Source organism: Vidua chalybeata, chromosome 13, assembly GCF_026979565.1.
Source record: "Vidua chalybeata isolate OUT-0048 chromosome 13, bVidCha1 merged haplotype, whole genome shotgun sequence".
NCBI classification, from domain to species: Eukaryota; Metazoa; Chordata; class Aves; order Passeriformes; family Viduidae; genus Vidua; species Vidua chalybeata.
The window spans coordinates 10541235-10567512 of NC_071542.1; the positions used below are offsets into that span (position 1 = coordinate 10541235).

A 26278-nucleotide genomic window follows, 5' to 3' on the forward strand; every position below is an offset into this window, starting at 1 on the left:
TCTTTCTTTTCTGTGGTTGCAGACTTTGTCTCTACATGCAGTTTTGGGCAGTATTTTAGAGAAATGCTAAAATGAAGTTTCTTATCTTTAATCGCTGAAAATAATAAATTGTGATTCAGGATCTCTTTTTTCACCACAAATTATGACTCAGAAACCAGCTAGATAGCTTAGAAAAATCTGCTACATCTGGTCAAATACCAGACAGATAGGTGTGGAGTGCTAATCAGCATGACAAACCCATCCCCAGATGTAAGATTTAACTCAGTAGCTTCATGAACTGATGAAACACTCTCCCTTATTTGGGAGATGTATTCCTTTTTGGACTAATCAGGGAGAAAGGAACTCGTCCTGTGCAGAGAAAAAAGCAAAGGATACAGACAGACATACCTGAGGTTGCATCAAAATTTATCATCACTTCTCACTATTCCATTAATTCTGTTAAACTTTTATTACTTTTGTCATCTTATCACTCACAAAATTATGTATATTTCCTGTAGAGACAATGGGTATAAACATGAAGTTGATGCTTATGTTGGCATTCCTATGTAATGATTATACAATCCTTTGGTAGATATTTCTGCATCATTATGCATCATGACTTTAAAGTACATATGAAAAAAAAATTAGTGCCAGGAATAAAAGTTTTGAGGCAGGAACTAAAATTGTAATCTCATTTGTAATTCATTTTTGAGAAATCATTAACCTTGTTTTGATTTCCTATAGGTCCCTTTTAATGAAATTTAACTCAAATCTGTCATAGTGAAGCATATGAGAGAAGAAGGCAGCAGAAAATACACTTGGGAATAATAAATACAATTTCTGGTATGAGAGGCAAAGGAAGGCCAGGTGTGACTCCCTGGATAGTGTGATAACCACTATTCCAAGCAAGAATAAATCTGCTCACTATTTGATTAAAAAAAGGATTGGGAGAAAGAAACATCAGTCCTAAAATACCTGCCAAACCTATAAAGAAAAAAAACTATGCATTTAGAGTAAAAAAGCATTTTCTTTATTAATCTTAAAATAAAAACAGGCGTAGAACCCAAATCCTTCTTCTACAGAAGTTGTCACAGACACCCATGATAGCAGAAGGCATTTTCTACTCATGATTTTGCATGCATAACTTGTGTACATTGTTTTTGCCAGAAAACTAATTTTGGAATGAAAGACTCTTGGCCAACGTGACAACAAAGTGTGTACCCCAGGATTCAGCAGATGCACATGGGACTGCCAAACTAAATTTATGAAATAAAAAATATTCCACTTGGGCAAATATGGAGAAATTGTTCACCAAAAAAACCTCCAAAATCAAATATGTCATAAATTCCCTAGTGGCTTTTCACAACCTTTACTGCATTAGTAGAAATACAGACCACAGTGTAGCATCTGAACATTGTTAAAAGATGCAGACCACACAAAGAGTTCAACAACACTTCCTTGGGAGAAAATATTATTGCTTCCAGTACTAGTCTCTTTGACCATATGTGTTAGTGGTTTAAGGAAATGTTTTTCCCTCTTTAGGAAAAGAGCAGATCATTTCATTAATCCATGATAATATGATATTCTACTTGGAGCCATATTGTGTCATCACCCGCACAAGGTTTTGTTAAATATACCCAAGTAAGCTCTGAGCAAATCATTGCACAGAATTAATTTCTCTGATCAAGACAAAGCCTAAAACGGCAAGATATTCCAATCTCACTATTAGAAATGACAGTTTAATTTTCAGTTGTATTGTCATTTAAGAAAGCTTTTAAGAAAAACTTTAAAACGTATGTACAAAATTGCCCACTGTTAATCAAAGAGAATAGATCTTGAAACAAGGTTGATACTTTGGACAAAACATGTTAAGTCCATGACCCTGTGAGAAGACAGTAAGGGTGGACTTTCAGCTGCTGTACAAAGTTTGATTAAGGAAGGAGTGAAACGGACTTCCTTCTCTGCTTTCCTCCTTTGAAATCAACTTTCCATACTTCCAGAATTTGCCTTCCTTGAACTAATAGATATTTCTACTGTTACTCATTCAACTTGAACAGAAGGTAGTGAACCCTCGAAAAGCTGTGCTATGCGTATCCTTTTCTGTTATCATTTGCATTATTCTTTCATTCCATCATTATTTTTAATGTAAAGTACATAACAATCTTGTTTATGAGAAGAATACTCTTGAACATAATCAAAACCTTGCTATATGATTCATTTATCCATTCCATACATATATTTCAGCACAGATAATGACATCTGGAGTTATGCAGTATACACAGGCCCTGATCCAAAATTTGAGAACAGCCTACGTTCATTTCAATTGGCCCCAGATTGGGTTCCTAACCTACACTATACTGGCTCTTTATTTCATACATAATTAATATCAGAGTAAATTTATTGGCAACAAAAGGCATGTGGTGATTCACCAAGGACCCTGAAAAGTGAATTTTTAGCCTTTCATTTAATTGGAAAGCAACAGGACACGTTAGCAAACCTGACTTATCACTGTCGGTGGCTTTTCAATGTTAGTCCACACTACTAGCTCACTTTATTTTTACATAATTATTCCTAGCATGGCTCATCATCAAAATGCCAACTGGTAACAAGAAATATAGATGAAGTCTCTTGTACCTCTTACATAAATTCCAATTGTGTTCATAATTTTCCTAGATTATAAGGATATGACTCTTCCTGATCTTGTGCTAATCTTTTTTTTTATAGAAAAGAGTGCTGTCCCTGGCAAAGGTTATTGAAATAATGCTTTACACCTTCCTGTTGCAGAAAAAATAATCATTAGGATGGATTCCTACTGTATGTTACCTTTCTTTATATTATGGGCTGGCGGTTTCAGCAAAGTTTTGTCATGACGACTTATTTGTCCTTCTGAAATGAGTGGGATTACTCACATGAGTAAATAGAATGGGATTTGGCCTTTACATTTTACTGATTACTATAACTCTTGTTTTGCAAAACAGCACCAATCACTACACGAAATCATTAGTAAAAAACAATTTTGTGTTCCTGCTAAACCAGTTTGGGCCTGACATATTTCAGATGTGATACACTTATCACTGAAGGGGGAAGAACAAAAATCAAACAAAAAATTCAAGAAAAACACAAAGCAAGCACAAAAGAAAGCACAGGAAACAAACATTAAAAAAGATAACATACCTAAATCCTAGACTGTGTTCCTTAAAAGCTTAGCATGAATATGCCTCTCTTTACAAACACTTCCTTAGCTGAAAAGTAACTCCAGTCTGCCAATACCTAGATGTTTTGCATGTCTGTACTTTGGTTTCATGTTACCTGCAGGCAAATATGGATTCCTGTCAATCTTCAATTCACCACAACTACAGAAATTTATTTTTCTTCTTAACTACATCCAAAATAAACTTGACTGAAAAAGAATCACTTTATCTCAAGAAACATCTTGCATACAGAAAATTGCAGTCAGCACACAAGTAATACCAGTTTTCACAGACTTTAAGCCTGTCTCCTAATTTAACTGCACATTTAGTTCCTTTTCTCCTCCAAAAGAAGGGGCTGAAGGCTATAGGAATGCATGAGGGCTGCTGTTATTACAGTGGAGACTATGCAGGGTATAGCTTAATGATGTCATATCAGGGCTGAAATATGTTTGATATTCTCAGGCTAAAACCCTGGTTGTTTCAGCAGAAAACCACTGTATCTTTAGCAGTGTTCCACCTCTCCTGACCTTGGGGCAAAGATGCAGTGTCACCAGACCATTTGGCCTTTGAAGTACTTGCACTACTTGAAGTCCTTTTGTGCATCACACAGAGCTTACCTATTCCTGTTTATCAGCTCCTGTGTTCAATATGTGCTCATCTGAGTCTATAAACTCTAGTACTTAAAGTTCAATTGCTAAGGCAGAGCTCAGTAGCTCACGAGATGGGCTGATTCTCAAAAACATCCTTTTAAAACACAAGTTCAAAGGACAGAAGTAATTTTAGAGAATTGATATTTTTAGAAGTATTTTTACCCCATACTTTACTGCTTGAAGCAAGCAAGAAATTCCCTTCCTAACATCATCATGTACACATTGAATGATAACATTTCCTCAGAATGACTAAACTCCCTAACAAAATCACTGCTTTCAGACAACACATTTTATATGTTTTTTTATCAAAAATGTTTTAGTGTTGAAACTCACCTTTATTACCCAAATTCCTCTAATGACATGATCAATAGCCCTATAATCGAAATTGTCCTTTTGTTCAAAGTGAAAATATTCTTTCTTAGGAGAAACAGCTTTAATAATTTCAAGATGTTGCTGGAAAAAAGGCTACTGGCTTGAGTAGCCATTCTACTTGGCAAGTCCTTGTAACCAGTGTTCACCACACCCTGATGAGAAAGCAAAATAAATAGTTGTCAAAGCTTTCATGTGTTGGAAACTTTTCACATGTTCTCCACAGATCTGATGCCTTCTTTATACATGCTAGTAAATCAAATTTGCATATTACTACAGACATGAGTTACTAAAGCTTTCTTTTACAAGTTAAGGTTTCTGTATAAAACTAATAGCTTACTCTGATGCATGACCAAAGAAATTCAGCAATTTTGTCAGGAAGCCAGAGATTAAATGAGCTGAGAGGCCACTCAGGGAACTGGTTACAAAACCATATGGTGCTTATTTTTGAGAATAAGAAATCAAGTACTTCTTCAAATGAAAAAACACCTCATGATTGTCTGATAAGAATCACATTGCACAACGTGTTTCACAGATTAACTGCACTCTAGACAATCCCAAGGAGGAAGATAGTGATACCTTCAAAACTTAAATTCCTTGGAAGTACATCTGGATTAATACCACATCTCTAATATCCCTTAGTATTATTATGAAAAAAAACCCAAACAAATCCTAATGCCATGCTCTGAAAACAATTTACATTGAATTCTGACCTTGGACACTATACCCTAAGTTTTTGTTTCTTTCTTTCATTACACCATTCCAGGATAGCCATCTGGACATTAAATTCACGAGTTTATCTCATATGAAGTCACACATGTTGGCTTCCATACATATCCTGGAGCAAATCAACGTAATAATGAAGTATGGCAGCCCCAGAAGTCATCAATACAAGGTAAAATTGAAATACTGTAGCTGGTTCTCCAGAACAAGCCATTGCAGGGCTCTGCTGCCTGGGGGACAGTGGCAGCAAGAATTCTGCTGCACAACCCACTGCCTAGGTTGGTTCCTGATGAGACTTATCCTTATTGGGTAAATTCACAAATACTGAAATGACAGCATTTTAAACTGCTCCAGCTAATGGGTCTTTACAAACATATAGTTGCACCTTTATCTCATCATATCATTATACACTGCACAACTTTGTTTTTCCATATCACCCTGGAATTTAGTCCTCATCAAAAAATATATATTAATTTTTATGGCAATCCCATAAAATCTAACATTAATATTAAAAACTGTTCTATATCACTACTTTAAATTTGTGAAAATAAGCAAATATCTGAATTGGTTTTTCTTTTCCTGTATCTTGAATTGAACACTCAAAATTCTTGTTAATGAAGGAATCACTTTAAAAGCATTTATGGATGTTATTGTTTAGAAGGATGTTCCCATGCTTATAAAAGTCACAGTGCATAAAACAGAATTATCTCTGACTAATATTCCAATTTGTGGTTTTATTACTTATGACTTTGCTTTATTACCCCATAACACTTCTGTAAAGACTCCCTGACAGACCTGCAGTGACTTCAAGGAAAGACAATCTTTATTACTGTAATGTAGGTCGCTTTTTCATTTGTTAGAGCAAGAGTGATGTTATTTGTATTTTCCCTGCACATCAGTTATTTCTAAATGCTAGTGTATAATCTACACCTGAAAAATATCAAATCCTGCAGGATGAGTCATTTCTACTTACTCCTAAGCCTCAGCTCCATATAATTACTGATCATTCTTTCAATGACTCCATCATACTCCTGCTACTTAGAATTGAAAATTTCTTCCCCAATTTCACATTAAAGAAAGCAAACCAAACAAGTTTAATAACTTTTATTAGAAATGATAACTCTTACTAGAGAGGGTAAATAGGGAGATATGCCATACACATGAGTGCTCTCAGAAGCAAATATAAATTAATTACTTTGAATCTGAATTGAAAATTAGTAGGAAATCATTAGCAAAACAAATACTCTAAATCACTGATTAAAAACAGGAAAAACAATCATGAAGCTATTACTTACTAATAGTTTTTAGTAAATACCTAGATACATGCATATTTCACTAAGCATTTTATGCTAATAGGGACATATGTTTGAGCTCTCCAATGCCATAAACAGAATCTTACCTGGAATAAGACCTGAACTAATACAGGTACCACTTATAAACTCTGTACCAGGCAAATCATCCCTGGTACATGAGGGCCCAATCTGTTCATGTGTGAGCATGCCTGTGCCATCCAGTTCCAGCTGGCTCCAAAACTCACATAAACAGCCTCTCACCCTCCGAAAGCTGCCAGGCCAGCACAGGGTACCCCTTCTCACATGTCAGCTCCTAAGGCAGGAGATGGGAAGAGATGCAGTGGAGTGCTGAGGAGACAGGCAGCAGGAGAGGCACTTCTGGAAGCCTGCACTGCCTATCAAAGGGAGCTCTCTATGTGAGGCACAGGAGCCCAGGGATGACCCACGCTGGGGTAGGGACAGCCATGAGGGGCAGGGGTCAAACAGCTGCACACAAACCCACATTCAAAGGGACTGGAATGGACTGGGTATAATATGCAGGGAAAACAGAGGAAACTTCAGTCTAGGAAGGAAGGGGGAAGATGATACTTTTCTTAAATTGGACCTGGGAAGTATGGAGGCAGCATATTTTAAATATTCTCTTTTTCTGGATATTGATATCAATAATTTGAATTTTGTGTTTATTAGCAATGAATTAACTAAAATTTCTGGTAGTCCCACGACAAAGAAATCTTCCAGATTGTTTTCGAATGACAATGTTTTGCTTCAGTGTAAAGCAAAGCAGAATTTTAACCAGAATATTTTATAAAGTGTTAACAGTGTTCTAGATTCTAAGCCATATTTTCTTACTCCACCTGGTATCAAATCCCCTGACAGCAATTTCCATTGCTTTGGCAGCTACTGCTGCAGTCAGCCCCACAACGCCACCACCAATTATCAGCATCTAGAGAGATCAAACAGAGACTAAAGTGCATTCTATGTTCACTTATTCCATCACATGCTATGTCTGCAATATGCCTTATCTTCAAAAGCACTTGAACCTTAAGGAGCATCAGAGGCTGAAAATTGTTAAGTACTTCAGAGAAATAAAAAAAAAATCTTATCTCAACAATACAACATTGTTAAACAGCTGGTTTGGTCTATAAGAGCAGGTGGTCATCTGTACAAAAGGTACCAGATGTAGAAAATAAGAGAAAAAGTTAGAAAAAGGTTACAGAAGACATGACTAGAGGCACTTTTTATGTTCCACAGGACATAGACCTTAACTCAAACTTTGATAGCAAAGGATGCTGACATTATTTGTCCAGTTATGCAAATGCTTTCCTTTAATGTAGCTCTTCTTAACTAAGAATTCTGACAGGTATGTTGCAACTGAAATCACAGGGCAGGGCTCAGTCTCAGAATGAAAAAATAGACTGGCATAAGGTCCTTTAAAAAACAGTGAACATCCTTCTGAAGCAGGATGTGACAATGCATTTTTTACACTGAAAATAATTGATCAAGCATTTGCCAAAAATAAATGAAAAATGCAAGGCTGAACTCAGATGTACATAATGCATTCACTGTAAATTTCAATTGCCCTTGGCTGCACTGTATTAAGGCAGGTGAGAGCAAACAGAAGTCCTTGATGTTGGTGTCCTGCCTAAGCAGAAGCAGGTCTAGTAAAATATCTTTTTTGGGACCATGCTGGGAAGAATCTAGTCATGAGCCTTTGAGGAAGTCTTAAAAGTTTCTGATCAAGTAAATCCTGCATTCAGAAATGCGCAAATACATTTAAATCAGCTTTTAGAGGATGGCTTAAATATCTAAAGACAGTACACTACAGCAAACCCAAATAAAATCCCAAGGAATTAAATGCTATTACATATCTCTTGGAAAGGTCATGTAGGAGAGCTGAACTGCCTTGTTACATTAGTAGTCTATCTTTACAGTACAAAATTTTATTTTTTTAATGCAACTGTACTTTCACAGGAGAAACTTGTTCTGCTGTCCCTATCTGACCAGTAAAATCCCTGCCAAAGTCATTAGATGCCGGCACTACCAATTTGTACCTATAACAAGTAAACAAATATCATTGTAGATAAGTTGTGACACCATCAGATAAAATAACATTGTGGGATGACACTCCCTAGAGTTCAGATGCCAGGACACAACTTAGAGAAAAGGAGCCAAATCCATAAACTAAATCAATTAGATAATTAACAGAAGTCTCTTAACATAAGCATAATGTACATCTTAAAGTAATAAATTTTCAAACAATACATTCAAAAGTAATTAAAATCTATAGCAGTGGCTTGAAACTTAAGAGTCTGTTGAAGGACAAATGCTGGAAAAAAATGTATATCAAAAGTAGTAGCTCAGCATAAGGTGCTTCTTGAGACTGCAGTATTTGAATTATTTATTTTTTACCTCTGTGAATCAGCTGACAAGCCTGTACTTCACTGCCAGCCCACTTACATATAACATGGACAGTTCAGAAGGCTGCTCATAGCTATTTCAGGAATTTACAGCACAGATTCCCTTGGTAAAGTAGGGCAGTGATGAGCATATACTTTACATGAACTGGAAAATAGGTCCAACATTTCAGCTCCCTTCAAAATAAAACATGTTTGAAACAGAGACTGCCGGCATTGTTAAATTGTACAAGAATGCTTAAGTAGCATGCATCTCTCCCACTAAGTTACTGCTCCAAAATATTTTCAATTTATTGTTCCTCATTCAAAGAAGTGGACTTAGCCCCAAAAATATTCACTAAATTGATGTTTTGTGTGAACTATGTGTTTGCATGGATCTCACTAGAGTATACCATTGTTACAGGCTTTTTTGTTTCCAATATCTCATACTTGTAGGATGTTTTCTTTGCTGTTTTTGTTGGGTTTTTTTACTCATTGGGGAATTAAGCAAATAATTACTGATTCCTTCAAAAGAGTTATGTAGGTATGTAGTAATTTGGACAAGAGCTGCAGCTGTTTTGTGCTTGTTCTGTCAACAAAAGATTTTCAAACCAGATAACTATGGGTTTCTCAGTCCTTTATGGTATTTGGCCTAAAGGCCAAGCAACTTCAAGACTTCACTTAACAAAATGGAACAATTTGAAAATCCTGTTATCTTTATACTATTCTTACTTTAAACCTTTTTTCAAAGCTTAAAAATCAAACTAAACTGGGCAAGGGAATAAAATCCTTTTTATCCCAAAGAAGTAAGAGATACAAAACCAATTTAATATCAATGATCTAAATGCTGAAGCAAGGTGCACCCAGGGCAACTCTCCTGACTCCTTTGTCACAGACAGCAGAGAATTTAGTCCACTGTCAGTACTGCAGGAGAAGATAGGCAGTCATTCTGGGAATTCCTATACAACTCTAGAAAATTAATATTTTGTTGCTAAAGGTACATAATAATTTTTCCTTACTGAACTTAATAACAAAATTTTTACTAGCTTTACTGAAGTAAAATTTCACACAGTGGAAGGAAATGAAAGACTGGCAAAAACAAGAGTTGCTAATATCCAAGCTGAGCCAGAGCAAGACAGCCATTGTATACACATGCTTTCTGTACTAGAGAAAAAACTGTTTTTCTTCTGTGGGTACCATCTGATTCAGTGTCATAGCCATATAACTGAGGTAATAATTTATTTTGGTACACAGACAAATAAAAGGATAAATGTTAAAACCAAATATTTTAAGAGAAGTTGGTATTTAAAAAAATCAACATTGTTTAAGGCCCTGTGTTAGAATATTGGAGGGAAATCAGAGAGTTTGACACTAGGTTAATTAGATTTAAATAGTTTCAGGAAGAGAGAGAGAATGTGCAACAGGAAAATACTATTCATCTTTGTAGCCAGATTGCTTAAATTTACCAGAGCTGTCATCGAGACCTTTTAGAGACTAGTTGCATGATTTTGTTTATGGTTCTGTAAAGAGAAACAATATTGACTGCTGACATTTATCATGGCTTTTAATTTTTTCTCCCCTTAACTTCACTGTGGTTTACTACATGGAAAGCGATTTGTTTTGCTTCATCTGCTTCATCAAGAAAAAAGAAGAATACCCCTTTTAATAAGGTAAGAAAATGCAACTGAAGGCCCCAACATAGATCATGAGGCTCTTTCAATTGCAAACACCCCACAGTCTCCCTCCAAGATGGAAAAAATAATGGTAGATTGTTTCCTATGATTTACTGAAAGTGAGGAGGTCCAAACCAGGGAGGGTACATAATAGACACCTCCTTCCATCCACTTAAAAGCAGATGGGTCACAGAAAACTGCTTTGCACCATTGTGCTGATCTGGCCTGGGTCAGAGTTAGTGCTTAGACAAAGGAGTCACTGCCACCATTTGCACAGAGCTGACTCCATCTGAACCCAAGTGAGGTTTCTCATTGGGATGATGTGAGAAATCTTGACACCAGAAAACCAAAATCATTAGATCAGATATAACTTATTCTTAAAGCTCATCAAAATTTAAGAAAAGTTTTTCATAGAAGTATAGATGTTTGACAATTTAACACTAAAAGTTAAGCTTATTGTTTATGGATTCTCAAGCCACTCAAGGTATCCAAATCCTGGACAGTTTTTGTGTAAATAAAAATCCTGGCAAACAGTTGTTGTTCTTTTACACATACACACACACATTTAGCAGAGTGGCCCAGGGATGGGGTCAAACAGCCCCCTTGCTATGAAAGGGCACTGAAATTTTTCCTTTATACAGAGAGCAGAAGAGAAATACATAAAATTACTTTGCTACAGCCTGTTAGGCACAATGTGGAACACAGAGGACTACATTCTCTTACCTCCACAGTGGAATGCTAGATCATACAGTGATAGGAAAAACTCTTTTCAGATGATTTATGGATACAACAGTGGCAAGGCAGCAAGTGGCAGGGAAAATGCCTTGTTTAATGAAGCAGTTATGTGTTTGATACCTTTACCAAATTGATTCTGCTTCAGATGTACTGGTTCAGATTTAAAACCATTTCAATATGCAGCCTATATACATAAATAACTGGTTCAGCATTCAAACTAGTTGTTTGTGTTTGGCAGTTTTTTAATGCATTCCTTATAGAAATCTAACTGCCTTTGAAATCAGTTCCAAATCTGAATTGTTTCAAAATGTGTCTTATATTGAAGGACAACTGCTCTTGACTGTTGTTTGGCCACTAATGCAATGTGATACTACATGGGGAGACAGAATTCAGAATCAGCAGGGAAAATTTTGCACCTTTAGTTGTCAGACGCAGCAGTTTTGGGAAGGTAACAAATTCTTTTACCAAATTCATACTGTCCCCGGGGCAAGGCCTCAAAATAAACACAGTAGCTTCAAAGACAGTATTACTGTCAGCTCCAGGCTGCAGACAATCCCGTTTGCATGTTGTGATCAGTTCACACTTCCCATTGCAAACAATCTTAGATTACAGCCCTACTCATGTGAACGATTATTATGGAAAAAATAATAAAAAGTGGTATGTTAAAGCTATGCCAAATATAAGACACATTTATCATGCTGTCAGTGGAATTTTTTACCATATGTCTCAATGGATTTACTAAAATTAGTTTTGTTTTATACCTATAATAGCTATAGGTCTTAGGCCATATATAACGTATTTCACAAAAAGAAAGACTGTTGTTCAAGCAGCAGGGAAAACCCCAAAACACATTACATATGTGCCCTAAAAGAAAAGAAAGCTCAACTTTTTGGGAAAGGAGTCAAAACCACTTCTCTAGATCTGCTTGTGTCAAAGTGAAGCTAGAAACTCAGGGAGTATCCCTAAAGCTCAAATTGCTATAGTTTCTAAACTGATTATCATATTTAGTTGACTCAAATTAGTCTTCAGAATAAATATGGCTACATTATTCACAAATTACAAACTTATCTTTAATTAGATATAATTTTCAAACATTAATTGTTACCCTGGCTTGTCTGCATTGTTCAGGAGGGAATTTTGCTTTTTGTCAACTTTATGTTTCACTTTCAATTTTAGTTAATGTTTTACCAAGGACTAGACACCAGGAGGACACTGCAACCCACTTCTCACCATGACATTTTCTTTGGTAAATCCCACACTATAGGTGCTCACTATCAAGTTCTTACAGTGAACTTAAGAACTTGAGAACTTAAGAACACTGTAAGAACTTGATAGTGAACACCTCTAAAACAGAATAAATACAAAGGCTTTTTTCCTGTCCAGATCATATCAATTTAGTTTTATTTACTTTCAAAGGCACAAATTTCAACATCCAATGGATGTCAGCAGACAGGGTTTCTCTGAAGTTTGAAAATTCCATCCATATATCCAATCCAGTAAAGTTTTATGCACATATATTATTCTTAAAGAAGTGTAATCACTGGTTGACCTCAGTGGGATGGTTAGCGTGAGAGAAGGTGGCAGGATTGGGCCCCAAGTTTTCATAAATAACACAGAACATCTCCAGATGAGCATTCCACTGTTAGTTTTTATAGTGCCTTCCACAGCCAGCCCACATGGTCTCTCACACACATTCCTACATGCCAGAACAATAACAAATTAAAGTTTGGTTTATAAAAGGGCTTTGGCTCAGATGCTGCTTATACAAGTTTGCATGCTGTTTACTCTGAAAAAGGTGTGGAACTGACCACAATGAGGTGACAACCTCAATTCCACTCACACATGAGGTGAGAAAACCAATAACAAAACTGCACGATTAGGAAAGGACACTTTGTTTCTCCTGGCTTGCATGTGAATAAAGTGCATTTTATTAAGAAAGAAACAAAGCCTCTCTTGAAGCAGACTAAGGAACACCTCTCTTCCTCCTTAGTACACATATGCATACAAACTTTTTATATATATATATCTATATACAAATATTTGTGTCTGATTGTACACACATATCCATACTATACATGATGATCCACAGAAGGAGGAGTCCTAGATTACTATTGCCCTACCTTGCAGTCAGTGAAAATTTTCATTGACTTCAGTCAAACTGGATTTTGAAGCATTAGGCTCCCCCTGTGCTGAGCACTGGTTCAAGGACATTATTACACCCAAACCCTGCCTGTGCTTTCAAAACAAAGTTTGAGTGATTGAAGGGGTACATTCTTCTTCCCTGAACTATTTCAATTTACCTTCGTGGCTTGATAGTCCAGAATACCCTTAAAATCCAATGTTGTCTATTAAAATAGTAGGCACAGAGAATAAGGGAAATACCTTGGAAGCTGACTCAGTTTCATCTAAATAGTATTTCTGTCCAATTCAACAAGAATGTTCTCACAAATATCAAGAGGACCTGACATTTAGCCCCAAATTAGAACAATTTTAAAAAGCACAACAAATATTTCACCACACCCACATAACTTCAAAGGGTTTTCTGTAATTTATTTTTAATATTATATAAAACCAAATGCATGATTGCAGACATCTTGGTTGTCCCCATAATTAACCAGGGATACCCCAAGCCACATTAATTACTAGCAGAGATGCAAAAACTGAAGTACGTTTGCTTAAACATAAAGTCAGTTCAATGCCAGAAAACATTCTACAAAGAGATTACACAGACCAAGCAGATACATGTGGCAAGGACATTTCTATTAGAAACACTCTAAACAAAGCCATTTAGTACAGAGTACATTTTGCTTAAAAGATATACACATGGCATTAGAGCAAAGCTGGGAACAACTATAAGAACTTTAATTGACTGAAAAAATAACTGCCAGTATTTATAATTCTACAAAGAAAAGTGTCATAACGAGTTCACTGGAAAAAAAAAAATCTCAGTTCTATTCTGCATTTGTGCACATGATATTTTCAGGCCATTAAGGCAGCAAAAACTAGAAGAAAGTATTCTTTAAGTACTTTTTTGTGAAGTACCACAGAGAACTGGAAGGTTTTTTGTTACAGTTCTGAAATTGTAACAAAAGTTACAATTTCAAAGTTGTTATAGAAAGAAAAAGTGCTTCAGATACACAATTAATAGCTCTTTCCTGTCTTTGGGGAGAGAGGCAATAATTCCTTACTATCAGCAATTACAATGCACTTGCAGTATCTCAGCTGCTTGGTTAATGAGTGGCAGGTAAAGTAAAGCAAAATCTCCCTCTAATCCCTGCCCATTTGCTGTAGGAAGGAAAGAAACAAACACAGAATATCTCTGATGTGAGTTCTAAGTAACCCAAAGGAGAAGCAAAAATAAATTCTGGAAGTGCTTAACCTATATCCTGTTCTACCCCATAGGGGTAATGGGATTATACAAGTCTAAGAAACAAAAGATTTAACCCACAGTCATTTTTGCATTCTAGATTCTTCTAAGGTCAGACAGAAAGGCACTGTTCTCATTTTATTTATTAATACCAAAGAACATTCTAATATTTTGCACACTAGTTGCACAATATAGGAAGAATTGGTTTTCAGCACTAGCCTTCAATCTGTAGTCACTTCTATATGTCATCTATATCAACTTCCATTCTTTGATGTTATGAAAGCATTACAGACCAGCATCTGGTCTTTGAATTTAGATTCCAGTTTTATATTGGAAATGGTATTTTCATTTATATACCAAATTTTAAAGGGCTTAATCCTCAGATGTCTTGCACAACCTATCACTGCTTCAATACTATGCAAGTCTCAAACACTATAGGCCAAAAGTGAAATGCTGTTCTAGAAATTTGTGTAGAATAGACCACATTGATTAAAAAAACACTTTAAACCTACTATTTCTGTTAATAAAATCCTTTCCATAGCCATTTTTGGTGGAAAGAAAAGGTCTTTTTTTATTGTCTCTGTATATGCAAAAGCAGTAAAAGTTCTGGCAGGCCTAGAATCAACAGGATCCAAATCTCCATAAGACTTTTTTGAAAATTGGCAGACTTTAGCTTGAGAGCAAGCCTGTGAAACAGATATTTTAAGACTCATACTTCTCCCCTCAAGTAAACTTGTCATTATAACACCTTTATTCACAGCCTAAACCTGTGTACATTTCTAAGCTCACTCATGTAGCTGTCCCTAAAAGAAAAAAAGAAAAAAATTCTTCAGAACCATGAATCAACAACCTAAAACCAAAACAACTCATTCTAAGCCCAAAGACAGGCTGTAATCAATCCAGAATGGGATCTGAAGCTGAATGCTACTGATTTCTCTTATAGTCTTTTTTTTTTTTTTTCCATTACAAAGCTGGAGATTATTTCAAGTTTTTGCTAATGAAACACAGCATTGTCTAAATCTGGAGCTTCATGAGCTCCCATGAGAACCTTTCACTTGCAACCTTACCTATTTTAGGCCTGACCCTCCTTTGAGCACATTTACCAGATGGTCCAAGTTACATGGGTATTATTAGGTACAATACAATAGACTACAGTCACTACATCAAGTAAATGAGCTGATAAAAAATAACACTTAAATTTTGAATGCTTGCCTAAGATAATTAACATTAGCATAGGGTAAATTTAAGTCCTCCAATTGTAGAGCAGAAAGAATAATTACAAGAAGCTTTTCTACAGCATTTGAAGAATTCAGATACATTTCTTCATTCTATGGTTTTAACTAGGATGTGAAACAGGTTAACCAATTACATTTTTTTTGGGTGCCATAAGCAAAACCACAGGAATACTTCTGAATTTTATGGTCTTGGAGCATTCTAGTTATGTAAATAATTCTGAATAATCATGCTTCATGTCTTAAAACAAATTTAAAAGTCATTAAGAAGGTGAGCCAGTAAATACTTTAGTGTATATGTATAAGGTTAGTTACAATCATGCTCCTTCCTGCAGGTCAGTAAACTCATTAGTTACATGTATTTTCTGAACACAAGTGCTATGTCCATTAAGAAAGGACATAACTGTAAATTACTGAAAATCATTTATACAATTCTTTTGGTTTAAAACCATCTTTAGCTGCTTCACATGCAGTATGCATCCCATATAATTCAGCATATTGCTGAACTTGGACATTTGGTTTTTGGAGATTTTGCTTTCTACATCTACATTCATTCTCCTAATAATAACAGCACTAGTTTTATTGTTTCATTCCACACAGATCATAGACTGTGCATTCAATCCAATATTTTATAGTGCTTCCTTTCTGACACAGTATCTGTTGGACACTTAAATGTTTAAAATCCCCTTGCAACCAGAAAATTAAGATTTTCCACAGCTCTTCTTAGTCTCAGTATAGTTGGCAGCAATTTAAACTACATCCTTATGTCTTATATTCTAATGGAACTCCAACAGCTTAGTTTGGGACAAAAAATATTTATAAAATACACACATAGCCCACTCAAGGTCAAAGTTTGCTGGATAAAGCAATATATTTTGCAATAAGACAAAAGACCTTTTTAAAAATAGCAGCTATTCAGTTAACACAACTCTTGTCTAATTTGTCCATAGCTATTCACAGAATATACTAGCAGTTTTCCAGGAATGCAGGAAAAGATAGCCCTTCATTGAGGAGTTAATAGCAAAAAAACAGCAAAGCACAAAAAGATATGTGAGGGAAGGTGGGGGCAAGGCATTTTTAAAGCATATTTCCTTTCTAGATGAACAGTGGCATCCAACAATTTACCAAGATAATCTTCGGGGGTTTGCCATTGTTCTCAGGAGAAAGGCAAATGTCTTTGAGGACTATGAGGCACACAACATTTTTAACTTGTTTCCATACAGGTGGAGTATACAGCAAAGAAAGGCACCATCTTTTCAATCATGGCAATCTATGAAGTCTACTCTAAACATGGAAGCATTACTAGTATGAAATGCTTTTCCAGCCTGCTTTAGAGAAGGGTTACCATCTCTTGCTGTTTGTTGGTTTTGGGGGTTTTTTAAATTTGCTTGCAGAGGTGTCGTTATTTGCCAAGCAAGGGATTTAATGGCCTCATTTAGGAGCAGAAATTAATGTGATAGACTTATGAAAAGTGTTTAGACTTACAGGTACTCACACAATTGGCTTTCTAGTGACTACCTCAAAAACCAGCCAGTAGTGTATATATCTGTCTCTGGCAGCAATCCTGGCTGTAATACGCCTTTATGGCAACACAATTCCCATATTCTATTGATCTCTCTTTGTTTTCTCTAGTTTTTCATTGAACTCTTCAAAGAAGGTCCCTAAGGAAGCAATAGCTTATTAATTATTGTTTGGTTTATTCTTACAAGAACAGTAATTTAGATTATTTTATTATGTTCCAGACAATGATTGCCTAACCAGATAATGTAAGCAAAGTAAAGTAAACTGGAAACTGAGTTTAATTACAAAAACAATTGCTTGGATTGCATTTGTGGTTGAGAAATACCAATTAATTCAGTTCACAGTGCAGGGATGATTACTGCAATATCACAGTGATAAACAAGTAATGCAGAAAAAAGCTTTCACCAAGGAGTAAATTGTGCAATTGAAAAGAGTTTATAAACAGGTGCTGTAGTATTTCTGCAAAGACTCCTAATCTTGGGTTTATTTGCCACAAGACTGTGTCCCAGATAAAAAAATATTACGGTGGCCAAATGAGTGTTCTAACTTATAGCAGATACATTATTCCTCAGGAAATAGTACATTTGGAAAAGGCAGACATACATACTTTTATCCTGTTCTTATTGGCATCACAGTGATAAAACTGTGTCAGAGCCATTTTTTCAGCCCAACATACCTGAAGATGATCCTCTGGAGCCACATACACAAGTCTTAGAGGCAGCATGAATCACTCTTGGTATAGAAAGCAGGCACTTTAGAACTCAGAGCCTGTGTTCATAGAAATAGATGTAGATAAATCAGTTTCATACCATTTGGAAATATGCACTCCAGTAGCTATAAATTGTTTAGCATTATGAAGTAAATTTGGTAGATTGCTGGTAGATTTGAAGAGATTGTGGGGGGTTGTTTACTTTAAAAATTTCCAGTACAGTACATTTATTAATGCTCCTGAAAGACTCAACCTGAAACCAAGAGGAAAGCAAGATAGGACAGACAAAGACAGGCTGAGAAGGAACATCCTCTAAAATTTTTGTTCTATTTTCAACTCCATTAACGACCACACATTTCAATTCATTCCACTAACAGCTTAATTACATAAACAAGTCTACTGGACCTGATGAGATGCATCCCAAGGTCCTGAAAGAATTGACTGGTGTAGTTGAGAAGAATTTTTCCATCATATTTGAAGTCAAGGCCGTCAGGCAAAGTCCCAGTAAAAGTGGAAAAGTGGGAATATCTCACCCATTTTAAAAGAGGATAATAAGGATCACCAGTCAGTCAGTCTCCTCAGTGCCCAGTCACATCAAGGAACAATCCTCCTGCAAGTTATGTCACCACTTATGATAGAGTCTGCAGTGACAGGACAAAGGACAACTGATTTAAAGTGAATGGGGATAGACTTAGATTGGCTCTAAGGAAGAAGCACTTCTGTGAGGCACTGGAATAGGCTGCCCAGAGAAGCTGTGGTTGCCTCATCCCTGGAAGTGCTCCAGGTCAGGTTGAATAACCTGATCTAGCTCATAAAAGGGGGTTGGACTGGAGGATCTTTAAAGAATAATTCCAATTCAAATATTTTATGATTCATTAGCTAAAAACCAAAGCTCTGTGGATCAGCAATGTTTGTGAAAGCACATGTATATACTCATGCTTATCAGGGAGATTCATGACCTCATTAGGGTTTCAAATAGCACCCAATCCAACTGGGCTTTGAGTAAATAAAAAATTTCTTATAAATTCTTACAAATAGCATGCTTAGGGCATTCATCTTACATTTGTCATAAAATACTGACTCTACTGTGACATCAAGTTCTTACAATTCTGCCTGATGTCTACATTTCTCTGGAGTTTTGTAGGATTTATTTACTCTGAAATATAATCTTTCTGTTCTTTCAAGTAGTTTCTTTAACCACTACAAGTATATTAATTGATCGTGGAAAAAATTGAGCACAAATTTCCTAAACTCTCTGAAAGTTTCCCTTTTATGTCAGTTTCATCATTTATTTCATGTGTTCCATTGCACACCAAAACATCTCAATGACCTTCAGGGCTGATAGCTTACAGAAATCATAAGAGTAGTCTCTGCCAAAAATAGAATTAGTAGTTTTCTTTTACTTTGGACTAAGCTCCCTAATTCTAAAAGCCCTCAACTCATTCTCTGAAGATAGTTCCACTGTATTTTTAAATAATATATAATAACCTCTTTTTTTCCAGAAAAAATAATGTATTACCAGTCAAGTTCCCATGTAAGTGGTCTAGTGAATCAAGCAGCAGCTTTCATCTAAAGCCTACCCACATTTTTCTCTCAAAACATGCACAGAACCTGTGTTCTTTCAGCACACTTGTGAATGAGCTTTGTGACATAGCCACACTACTATATTTTACTTCAAATAATTTTCCTTCAAATGAAGTTAAAAAGAAAAGGCTTTTGCAGGCTGATTATGACACCTGTAAGACTGACTTCTTCTTCAGTGTAAAGCATTCAAATTTTAGACAATAGATAAGACAATATAGGCAAAAAAACCTTCAGCCAGTATCATGAACAGCTTACCCCAAGACTTGCTTTGGTCCTTATACTTGAAGAATCATTTGTACACCACTACTGTGAGTTGCATGAATGTTACAGACTAGCAAAGAAAATCAACTTTTCTGCATTACTGGTACTATTGGCTTTTAACATCAAAGCTGTTCTTGCCCTTTTACACATAACTCCAGGTATTCTACTGCTGGATAGGAGTGTCCTGTCTAATTGTCTTACTACCATGTTAGTACTGCTGCTGAAGTTCTTTGACCTGTTTGTAAATCTGCATCATAAGTAAGGAGGAAAATTATCTCCCAATTTTATTAACATGAAATAATTTACTTACATTAAAGGGAGAAAATAATTATTTGCCCACAAGATATATGTTTCTCATGTTCTAGGTGCCCAGCCTGAGCTACGGATGAGTAGGATTCATTTTAACTAATTCTCATCATCTTTTAGATGCAGATCCTGAACTATGTTCAAGTACTTTCATAAGAAGGAAAAACATTTTCATGATGTGTTTCAGCCGTCATATCTCAGGCTTTCTTTAGGAGAAGAATTCTCTTCTAGGGAGACATAGTCATGGTTAACATTTTTCTGCAAAAAAAGCAACTGCACACCGAGTAATTATAGGAGAAAAACCAGTATTCCACAAGCATTGCTCATTTGAAAGAACAGCAATATGCAAATACAAGACTGATACAATACAAATGTTCTGACAGTGACTATGTCATACCAGACTTTTGGGAATGTTAACATTTAATGCACCCTTGTGTCCCCCTCCAAAAAGGATGTATAATCTCTGAGCACACCAACAGTATTGTGAAATCAACTTCTTTTGGGAATAATCTCTTCAGGGGGACTATCCAAAACACATGGATAGACTGATTCTGAGGGGAAATTCTTCAGCATTCACTTTTACAGAAGATTACTCAGCCATTTTAAAATGAAATCGACTGAAATAATTCTGCAAAAAATGGAACTCATGAACTATGAAAGAGGCAGAGATACGTTTTGTTTTGGGCTTGGGGGTTTTCAGTTGTTCAGGGTTTTTTAAAATAATTCTTATATTGGGCAAGATTCATTCTCAAATTTTCCCAAGACAAATGAATAATACCTTCTTACAACATCACCACATCCTGTATATTATTGTAAAACCTAACTTCTGAGTTGTCATTGAGGTATTTAATAAAATAGTTATAGAAAGTTAAATTTTGTTTATTCCACAAATAATTTAGCCTTTTTAAATAGTCTAAGTCTACAGATTCCATGTACAATGACTACAGATTTCATAGCTAGTGGTAAAGTTACTGTCACCTTTCTGTTGGTATTGCAATGAAATTATGCTAAAACAAAAAAGTAATTTGCTATCTTTTTCGTTACAAATTCAATGGAAAGTTTTAACAGAAAGCAAAATAGGGGGTGGGATTAATTTTCTTCCAATGCATTATTTTATTCAAAGTGCAAAGGGCACAGATTACATAGTTTTTAAAGCAATTTACCTTGCTGAAAACACCTTTTGGCTAAAGGAGTTGACACCCAGAAGCAGTTTGAGATATAGCAAGATTACAGGATTATGAACAATAAAACATCAAGAAGCTCTACTTCCTCTCCATGTTCCTATAAGTAACAATGTTTTTTCTCCATTCTCAATTTGCACTACTTCCATTTTTTAATGTAAATATTTTACTTTCTGGAAATAGTGATCAACATGAGAGTTCATCTTTATTTCATCTTAGCAGGGACCCCAGATCTTATCCAAGGTTACATCAATACATCACACAGTTATGTGTGTACACCACTCCAATTTAAATGTGTAACTTTCACTGACCTGGTGAGCTAATTTGCTTATAAATCATCATTAGTACAGGTGTTCCTTCCCCCAAGATATGCCAGAATCAAAGATCTCATATGAAACAGCTTTTCCAACAAAAATCACACAAGATTGAGACCAAATGTTAACCAATAACATCACTAAGTAAATAAAACTATTTTCAGGAAGTCTTAGGACTTGAAAGCACTCAAGACAATCTAGACCATTTTATGCCCCAAGATAATATCAAGTCTATGTATGAAATTGCTGGAAATGTCAAGAACTGCAGACACTACAGGATCTTAGGAAATGTACTCCATTTTAGTCTATCTTAATTTACCAAGTAACTAGTTGAATTTATCTTCATTTATACATCTCCACAAGAGACATCCATCTATTCTGGGTTTGCAATAGCCTTTTACATATCAAAGAACTGATATAAAAATTTCAGCAAGGAAAGCCCAGTCCCACTTGTCTTGTAAGTCATATTTCCTAAGCACTCAGTCATTCTTATCCTTCACCTTGGTGGATAATTCTCTTCATCTGGTCCACACCTTCCCTTAAATGTGACAACCAAGCCTGGCCATACTAATGGTAGGACACCATAAGGTGGCTCCCTTCCCTATAACTTTGCAGCACTGTCAAGTCACATTGAATCTCAGTGCAACATCAAGATCTTTTTCTACAGAACTGTTACTTACTCAGTTGTTGCTATCATGGTGTTTAGGCAGCAGGTATCACCTAAATTCAATATGTGGGAGCTTGCCATCATCCCAGTTACTTGTATTCTTTTTCCCTTCTCAGAGCACATCAAAACTTGCATAGGTAACTTTCAATTTAAATCTTATCCTAGAATAAAACCTCTGTGCTCTTCATCTTCATCTCAAATGCAAATTCAGTGATTGAGTCTTTATTCCATCATCCAGATGACTAATGAAAATAATAAGTAGCACCTAACCCAGGACTGACTCCTGCCAATCCTCAGTCAGTACTTAACTTTCCAGTTAAAGAAGCGTTGACACCTACCTCCAAATACTCCTACAAAACACACTAGTACCCACCTGACAGAAGATGCATCAAGACTAAGTTTCACCAGCCTTTTCATATGAACCTCTGAGTTGATTTATTTGTCCCACTGCTTCTCCTCTAGTCATGGAGGAGAAGGGCTAATGCCCTAGCAGACAAACTAAACCAGCTTAGTGTAATTTCCCCAAGAAAAATTTCTTCGGACCGTTAATCACCTTGGTTTGGTGGGATTTTTTTTTTTGTTTTTTTTTTTTACAAATATTTCTTCTTATGGGAACTGAGCTAAAGTTCACTTATCTATAACACTGTATCTCCCTTCCCAAAGACAGGAACTGACTTTTCCCCCTTCCATTCTATGACGTCGTGACTACCCTTCAAAAAAATTCCAATGGATAGTCCCGAATATTCCATTAACTGGTAGCAATAAAACTCCACTATAGATACATCAGGCACAATACTTTGCTATCAAATGGATTACTTGCATGTCTCTTGTATATGGCAACACGGAGTAAGAAAACGGTGTCAATGAGCCAGATTAGCTGTCAGAAAGTGCTCAGCATGTAAAGTAGATGATGATCAACCCTTGCTATTGCAATCAGTTCCTAGTCAGTTAATGTTAATGTGCCATTAAGAAAAGATATTTTTCTATATATACAAAAAATTAAAAAAAAAAAAAAAAAAAACCACTGGTAAAGCAATAGTGTTCAAATCATTGGTTTTCTTCTTCACCTAACCTGACAGCTGTTTTGATCACTTGCAAAAGTTTTCTGTTGTAAAAATAAAGAGCTTACTGACATTTGAGGTTTTAGCTTTACTCATCCATCCTCTTCCTGCAGCCTGAGACGTTGATGTGACATTAATCCTGAGCAGCTGCTTTATACCACAAAAGGAATTTGTTATGGAATTATTTTAAAAGTGCAAGTAGCCAATTAATAACCAAATGTATAATTTCATAAAAACTTTACCAAACACTTGAATTTTTTCCTTTTATAGTCACATTAATTTTGATGAAAATTTTTAATCTGCAGAAAGAGCCAAGTGATTTATCTGACTTTATTTCTTACATGTGAAGATACTTTGCAAAATAAACAGCTGAAAAAAAATTGGGTTTTGTCCTGTCAAAGTCAATGTTTCAGATTTCTGTCACTACTAGAACAACTCAGTATCTCTATTGTTCCCTTAAGTAAATTATCAATACACTAGTGGTGTTCTGCATGGTCCTCAATAACTCTGAGGATAAATGTGATTTACTGACATACATATTCCTTCCAGATGTTATGTTTCCCATAATACTCTTGATAAGAAAAAGCAGATCTTATTCAGCTGGATTTTACCAGTCAATGTATTTAAATATGAACAAAGAGGGGGAAAAAAATCATTAACTATGTCTTCTTAACAGTCAATTGTGTTTAACACTAGCAGATAAGATGGTTTTCACCCCCTACATCTCATACAGGCCAAAAATGTCTCCAGTAATGGTTGTACTGTATCCATTTATCACAGAACAGGAGAAACCAGGGCAATAAAATTATACTGTCATCAAAAAACTTTAAGAAAAATGGTCCTTAACTGAATTAAGTGTCGAAGCAAGAAGATCCGAACACGAGCAGCAGTTTCTTCTCTTGCACAGACCTTCAGAACAACGTGCAGCTCCAATCATCAGCTAGCAAGGCAGCTTACAGAATGGTCAGTGTATTCAGTGACCTCATTGAAGCAGTTATGGGGGCTCTCTCTCACTCCATTTGATATTGCAGAGTCTTGTCTACAGCAATTATCTCTAAGTCTCCACTAAGAGCCCTAGCACAAGCTAGCTGCGTGATGTGAAACAGTCTGAATCAAAGATGTAAAACTAATCCCCCAAGTGCCAAAGCTGATGTAACAACATATCTGCTGGCCTTAAATATTCACTCAAACATAAGTTGCAGGGTTTCATGAATTCAAAGTCCCTAATGTTTCCTGAATAAAAATGCTTATAGAGCAAGCATTAAAAAAAAAGTAAGAAGCCTAGATTGTCTCTAAAAAAGCATGAGATATCAAGACAGCTCTTTAGTAGAGCTTCTGTAATTCTACTTTAGTAGAATTACAGAATTACTTACTGGATATCTTCTATGGTAGATATAGTTTAGATAGGGGTAGTAATTTTGTCATGGTTTATCTACACACCCCTTGCAACCACACAGACAATCCTTGGGATTTACCATTAAAGCACAACATATGGTTCTCTTTTCTTTCTAAGTATGAGGCAGAAGTGTATAACATGAAAACAGCATGTCTCAACAAGCTGGGAAAATGAAGGAGATCATTAAGTGTAGTAACTGCAGTCAGATACATTTGTGTTTTCAAAACAGAAGAAGAAACAATTATTTTATTTAACTTCCAAAACACTTGTACTCAAATATTTAGATTGCCTAACTCATTCTTCAGACTTCCAGTAACATCTAGGTATCTAAAGAATACAAGTCACTGTTTTGCTCACTTATAAACTTAAAAACCAGAAACAAACCTGAGTAGAGAAGTCACATGACAGAGCAGAAACACAGCAGTATAAAAGCAATTTTTTTGTGGAAGAAAACATAAGAACTTGCATATTTTCAAACAGGAATGCCTGCCAGGAATCTCCAAGAGCCTCTGGAGGTATTTGAACTGGGCTGTCACTCACTGGCCAAGGCTGCTTCCATTCCTTCCTAGCCATTGATGCCAACTCCTATGTGTACACCTGCAAGCCAAGAGAGAAAACTTACTTCTACTGAACAGCTGAAAACCAGGTGTCAGGGTATTAAGCTACTGCATAGACAGTTTCATACAATAGATATAATTACTGTCAATGGAAAGCATTCTCTTCGATTTCAGGAAATATGAAATAAGCGCCAGAAGCGTTCATCAAAGTTCACATCAACACTTGCCTTTGCGACTCACTTTGTACAGTCCCTCTCATCCCATACGGGATGGTTAAGAAGCAACCTATGCAAAATAATTTATTGCTATGATTACTCTTTATCTAAGACAATTTCTCTTCCTTTCCTTACACATCCTATTTAAATTCCCTTTGCATTGTTTCTTATTCCCACCAAAACAGATAAGAAAATGCAAGCTAACTTGATACTAATTATAACCCTTTCCAGACCTAGGTGGCTATAGCAAAACATAAAATACAACTGTTACAGAACAATCCATTCCTTGATCATTTTGTGGAGGTCTATTTTGCTATTTCTCTTGCTTTAACAATATGCTGCTGGAATTTAAGGTTCTGACAAGTTTATAGGGCAAAGCTAGCAGGAGCAAGATTAAATAATGTAAGCAAACAACTCAGGCCATTTTTCGTCATGAAGTCATCTTATATCATTTTAAGAATGCCCATCAATTAATTAGAAAGTTACATTTCACTGTAGAGTCTCATGTAGCTGTTGTTCTACAAAAAGGATCTGACAGTAAAATAACCAGCAGTTACAAATATTAACTGAGCATAAATAATTTCTATGCTTAATAGTGTCTGATATTCTAATCCCACCTCACTGTATTCTTAATATGAACATCAGTCAGATGGGAAATTTTACAGGCTATCAAAACATAATGAGTAAGACAATAGTCCTTTGCTTTCTTGAAGCATTAATTCTGAGCTGCTTGCATGCAACTAAGTGAGCCCTAATACAGATATCTTGTACTACATTCTGAGGCTCATGTTGCCCCTGAACAGTAGAAGTTCTGTCAGCTCCAGCATTTGAATGTTCAGCTCACAGTGGGTAAAATAACTGCATCTTTGTGCAACAAGCTTGGATTATTTTTTTATTCCTAA

The 26278-nt window shown here is 35.8% G+C and overlaps 2 long non-coding RNA genes across 2 annotated transcripts in view; both read right to left on the bottom strand.

Annotated features, from left to right (window-relative positions):
* Positions 1 to 26278, bottom strand: part of LOC128794634 (uncharacterized) — an 82202-nt gene that overhangs the window by 20197 nt on the left and 35727 nt on the right. Inside the window, exon 4 of the long non-coding RNA XR_008433219.1 lies at positions 25145 to 25201. This is a non-coding gene — a long non-coding RNA (uncharacterized LOC128794634). The remainder of the gene's footprint in view (positions 1 to 25144; positions 25202 to 26278) is intronic.
* LOC128794635 (uncharacterized) lies at positions 3167 to 22767 on the bottom strand. The gene is made up of 4 exons (XR_008433220.1): positions 22521 to 22767; positions 17802 to 17893; positions 4154 to 4344; positions 3167 to 3288 (listed from the first exon to the last, which is right to left on the bottom strand). It is a non-coding gene; the product is annotated as an uncharacterized LOC128794635 (long non-coding RNA).